This window comes from Thunnus thynnus, chromosome 18 (genome assembly GCF_963924715.1).
Source record: "Thunnus thynnus chromosome 18, fThuThy2.1, whole genome shotgun sequence".
Lineage (NCBI taxonomy): Eukaryota > Metazoa > Chordata > Actinopteri > Scombriformes > Scombridae > Thunnus > Thunnus thynnus.
The window spans coordinates 12,178,649-12,184,450 of NC_089534.1; the positions used below are offsets into that span (position 1 = coordinate 12,178,649).

At 40.2% G+C, this 5,802-nt stretch overlaps 1 long non-coding RNA gene across 2 annotated transcripts; it reads right to left on the reverse strand.

The window, feature by feature from the left end:
* Positions 1 to 501: 501 nt before the first annotated feature.
* Positions 502 to 5,332, reverse strand: LOC137169530 (uncharacterized). Of its 2 annotated transcripts, XR_010924480.1 has the most exons (3): positions 4,978 to 5,332; positions 3,220 to 3,579; positions 502 to 2,902 (listed from the first exon to the last, which is right to left on the reverse strand). It is a non-coding gene; the product is annotated as an uncharacterized lncRNA (long non-coding RNA). The 2 variants fall into 2 exon arrangements; XR_010924479.1 differs by having other exon boundaries at positions 502 to 3,579.
* Positions 5,333 to 5,802: the final 470 nt, after the last annotated feature.

Genomic DNA, 5,802 nt, shown 5'->3' on the forward strand with positions numbered 1-5,802 from the left:
GTTATACACAGGTTTTTTTTTTCTTTTCTTGTGCGCAGGAGACACTAAGAGAGACAAACTCCTTGTTTGACTAGTGCCAGTGTTGCCTTGCCTCTTCTTGCCACTGATAGTCTAAAGGGAGATGTGAGTTTGTGTGGTTATGTGTTGGCCTACATTAAGTGCAGCCTATCTCACCGTCTGCCGTGATGTGTTTTCACTGTATGAACGTGCAAACTGGCAAATTCTACATTTCATTTGTTGTTTGTGAACAGTGGTGCCAACAGAAATTTTTCATAGGTGTGGCCAGATGGGGCCACTGAAAACCTTGGGGTGGCACACCAAAACCAAAAGCCATAATTGAATTTCAGGAATTCTATTATGCTGTTGTAGTATGTAGGCTAGTCGAAAGCAATGTCAATATGAGAGTTAAGGAATTGCATACTGATATACTTTGGTTTCTTATTTTACAGTTAATGTTACTAATTATCTGATGTGCGTAGACTACTACCAGTACAGTCAACATTTTGAGTTCCACAACAATCCCATTTTAATGTTTTATGTATCTGTATATACACATGTTAGGCCATTCATTGTTCTTTGAATAGGCTAGTTGTCGTTTTCCTTAAAAAGACAAATATACAGCTTTGATTTGACAGAATAGCCTACAATGATTGTAAGAAACAAAACATTTGCTGTGAACGAGCCTACTCAAGTTTGAAGGCCTTCAAATATTTTCAATATAGCTTTATTCATCTTTCCAAAAATGAAAAACAAAACAAAAAGGCATTATCAGGGACAATGTACATTATACTATATCCTACCTATTCATATCCCTGCTTTATTATGCTACATTCTTTTCAATACAGCTTTATTCGCCTGTTGTTGTGTCTTTTGGCAAACACATCCACAAAATCAAAGATTTATGGCCCTGGCCCTTCTTGACTCTACACTTAACACCCCCAAATTGCTCAATTGCTCGTCACTCATTGTATTTCTCAAGACAGCATTGATTAACTTAAGCACAGAAAAACTGCGCTCACAGTCGCAGTACTCACAGGTAATGCAGGTGCAATTTTGCAAAGTTTAATCATCTCGTGGAACACCTCCCTGTATGATTCAAGGAAGACTGGTTGGTGTTTCCAAGCCTCTGGTTTGCTTCCTATTAATAATTCACTTAAGCTGAGGGATTTCATATTCTAGATCCTCAGTGCTGCTGTTGTATTGTGAGGCAAATGGAAACACAACATTTTTCTCAGAAAATGTGGGACTGCAGGGATTTAAGGCTTGTATCCCTTGCATTATGACACAATTTTCTTTAGAAAATCTTCTCTTCACCTTAGAGAGAAACACATCAACAACTGGAATGAATGAACCTGCCTGAAATTACTCCTTATCTGTATTGACCTGTCTCTGAACTGTTGGAGTGGAAATGTAATACCCTTCAAGCCTAGAGCTTTGTGTGACCTGATGCCCTGGATGGCCTGGAGGTGCAACATCGATGTTGCATTGCTCGGCAAGGGTCACAGTTGTCCTAAATCTCATTAAAGAGAGAACCCTCTCTATAACTATTCAATGTGTTGACAAGAGAATCAACAAGGGTAACAGCCGTGCCCAAATTGAGTTGTGAGGACTGTAAAGTATCTGAGATCTTATCAAAAACATTGGTGAATGTTACAAGGATGCCAACAAACTTTAGATCTATTTGGGCTAATAGACCTCTTGCCTCTACAGCTCTGACACTATTTCTCTCAGTAGACATATGATGGCTGGCAGTCTTTCCCTCACTCTCTTGCAAGCATTGTACCTACATGCCCACTGTGTCTCTATCAGCCACCTGAAACATCTCTCTCTGTACCTCTGGCCACCTGCGGTGCACATATGACCCTGACACAAAGACATACAGTTTCTGCAAAAGACAAAAGCAACAATAGGCTTAAGGAATGCATTTCACACTGTCATTTAATACTAAATCCGAGCAATGTGCATTGCAGGGAACATAAAAAGCTAATGGGGCCTCTGATTTAATGCATGCTTGCACACCTATGTTCTTTCCACTCATGACAGAGGTGCCATCGTATGCTTGCCTTACTAGGTGTTTCTGTAGTCAAGGCCATACCTCTGCATTATTTTTACAATTTTCTGTGAAAGCGCTGCAGCATCCAGGCACTCTGCTGCTTCAAAGGTGAGGGTACTTTCACATATTGATCCATTGTAATAGTATCAAATTATAATGGGCATCTGTTCCTTCTCTCTAATGTCTGTGGTCTCGTCGACCATAATGCTGAAAGCCTCACTTTGTGCAACTTCATCGCGGACCATTTCAGCCAGGCAATCCATTATTTGGTTTTGTGTATTATACCCAAGCTACGTTGCATTTCTTTGACTTGTCATTTTTCTTTTGACTCCGTCATCATGCTTGACTGGCAGTTCAATAATAGAGAGGAAATTTCCTTTATTCTGACCTTCTGCTTCTTTATGTGCTCTCTGTGCAATGTTATGCATAGGGCAGTGTTTTCCAACAGTTTTAATGTACTCTCTATTTTCCCTCACTACTTCATTATATTCTGCATTTAAGGAGGCTGAGAGAGAGTGTTTACTTGCAGTCGACTTTCCATATTCTACCCCATGCTAACATATCATTAGTATATGATTCTGATTTGGCATGGCCTACAAATCCCCCATCTTTATAAGTTACTTTTTTCCAATTTTTGAACCCCTCTTCAGATGTAAACACCGAATCACCTGAGGAGGGGAGACAGAAGTGCCGAAGGCATAGCAGTAGGCAGAGTCTTTACTCTGAGAGTATTCCAGCCATTTATGTACCACTCGTTCATGAAGCCCCGTCTTCTATTCTCCTGGAGGGTCTGATGGAAAAACTTAAGATGTGGATGTTTGGGCCCCTTTGCTCTTGAATGGGATATATCTAGGATGAAATAAGAGGCAAAACCAGTTATTCTGATTTTAAAATAATAACAAGAAAAAGAACAACAACAACAATAATATCATGAGTAGCTAGCCCCTATCCATAGGAATTACCAATTACATTTGTAGTATCGGCCTATCGACTATTCTGTTCAGACTTTCAAACTCAGCTACCAATAAACATGGATCAGAGGGCTTTATGTGATTACGTCATGGCCCATAACTCAGTGTAGACATGCTATAACCATACACTTATCCAGATAATGTTACTCTCTAGCTGTCCATTTCATTCTCAGGGGCACACCGTCACAACTTCACCTGTTGGTCCAGGAATGGGTTGAAGAGCTCTAGCTGAGTCCTGCCTTGCTCGATAGTCATCCTCTGTGACTGTTTTCGCTGTCTGTTCCGCACTTTCGTGAAATGCTGCTATCTGTTGTTCTTCACTGTGCTCTATCACCGATGCTGCCTGTGCCTGTTCATGGCTGTCCTGTTCTGCCTCCTTTCTGTCATGCTCTCTCACTTCCTCTGTCTGTTCATTGGCTTTCTCAATGATGTTATCATCATCTTCGACTGCATCCTCACTAACATTTACCCTCTGTTGCTGCTTGGCTGCGTCTCCCCTGTACAACTTTTCTTCTTAAAGAAAGAAGAGATACCTTTGGACTTTCTCTTCACTGTCTGCAAATTGACATAGTACAGCACAGTCACTAATCCGTCATTAAGCTAATGCTATACCAGCCCATAACGTCAGCTAGCTAGGTGCTCTGGCAGTCCTAAGTTCATCAAGTGGTTTGAAAATCGTTCTAGAAAGCTACTATAACTATAGTTATAGTTATCGTTATATATCGTTATATATCGTTATATATAGTTATAGTTCAGTGGTGGCTGGTGACTCAAAAAATTGGGGAGGACCGGAGGAAAACCAACATGGAATCTTACAACAAACCACATCAAACTATATCATTGTCCCACCTGATGAAATCGGAGGGGTGGGGGGCAATTTTATATGCCAATAAAACAATTTGCTTGGGTGGTGAAATGGCTGCTTCTTTAAAGACATTTAGCATATAAATAATGTCTGAAATTCAGTGAAATTCAAATTCATAGTATTGTTCTGTTGTGAAAACAAATCTATGTTCTAATCAGAAACAGACAACATATCACATGATTTACACTTGTTTCCTATGTATTTTCTTAGTATACAGAAATATATAAAGTAGCACAAAACTTATAATGTGATACAGGTGGGGACAAATAAAACTTTGTTTTCCATTTATTCTGTAACACACTTGCAGCAAGAAACAGCAAGGAACTTTTGCCCATGGTCTTAAATGAAAACAACATTTAAGATGTCCAATGTTTAAATAAAATAAAATATATAAAATATTCAATGCTCAGTTATTGCAATATGAGGCACGAAACTTTCCTCTTTTAAACAGTGAATGACACAGCTTCTGTCCACATCATCAAAACTTGATGATAACAAACATTCACCGCTAACGTCTGTTAGCAGCTAAATGCTAATTAGCTGCTCAGCTGCAGCACATTAAACAGCAGGTAAACATAACTCAAATGTCACATCGGACCCGTTAGATGCTGGTTTAATCGTTGCTCTTCAAAATCCCTGTTAGCGACACGCTGTCTGCCCATGACTTGTACTTACAGCTTTTTGTTTTCTTTGTCTTAACTGAGATCATAGGGGGCGATCCGTATGGATCACGGATCAACTACAATCCGTTACACCACTAGTTAACACTTGTTAATCTGGTTACTTTAAGCTTATTACTCAATATACGTCTCAGCTTAAAAACGAACTAAAGAAACTGTCAGAAGCAAGCAGCCAGACCTCCTGCACACTAATCATACAACATCAACAGGTGACTGAACAACCACTCAATTAAAAAGACAGCTCACTGTAACTTCAACAAGCAAACTACCCACAACACGTTATATGATCTCTGCTGCATTCTTGTTAAGGAGATAAAAAAAACACAAAAAAGCCACAGAGACATTTAACCATCAGAGATGAAATTAGCGACCAAAGAGACAGAGAGAGAGAAGCTGTATCTGACTCACGTTATCTGACGTCTTCTTCTTTCTATCATGGAGATGAAGTATTCATGTCATAACGTCCATTTGTAGCTGTTGGTCATCTTGTATGTTAGTTAACAGAACTTTATGGCTGCTGCTTAACCAGTCTGATTTCATTAGCAACAATGACAAACAAGCTAACTCTCCTGGTTGTTTCTCCGGTTGTTTCTCTCTCCAGCCTCCCCGGCAGCGTCCTGCTGCTGCTACGCTGCACAATCCAGATAATTTCTCCCATTAGCTTAACAACAGTCCTTAACAGTCCTTCCATGGATGTATGAAGGCTGCTACAACAAGCCAGCTGTTGCATTGGCTAACGCGAGGAGCTGTCTACTGCTGCTACTCTGCCTCACAGTGGAGAGAATTGAAGATGACATCTGGAAACTATCATTGGACCAACGTGATGTCAATATTGCATTCTGGTTGTTGATTGGTTAGAGAGGACAGCCTCCCTTGGAGCGTCATTTTACGTGTCATGGCCAATCACCGATTCGCATGAAAAAAAGTGACATACACTAAGTCCAATGTAAGAGATCCCACCCTGCGGAGGACAGCAGGCACCCGTCCTCCTCTGTCCCCCACCACTTCACACACTGCCCCTTCTCCTCCCGCCCTGCAGGTGTCGCTGTTGAAGCATTTTAAACAGAATATCAGTAATGGATTTTTTCCAAAGAGGACATAAAAAATACGTTATAAATAATACTGAGATTTGTAATGGTTTATTTCAACCAAATATTCTTTTTTATATTTTGATCTCCCTTTTGCCTCTCAAAAAATAGATGATCAACCTCCTCTGCCTCTATGGACCAGCCT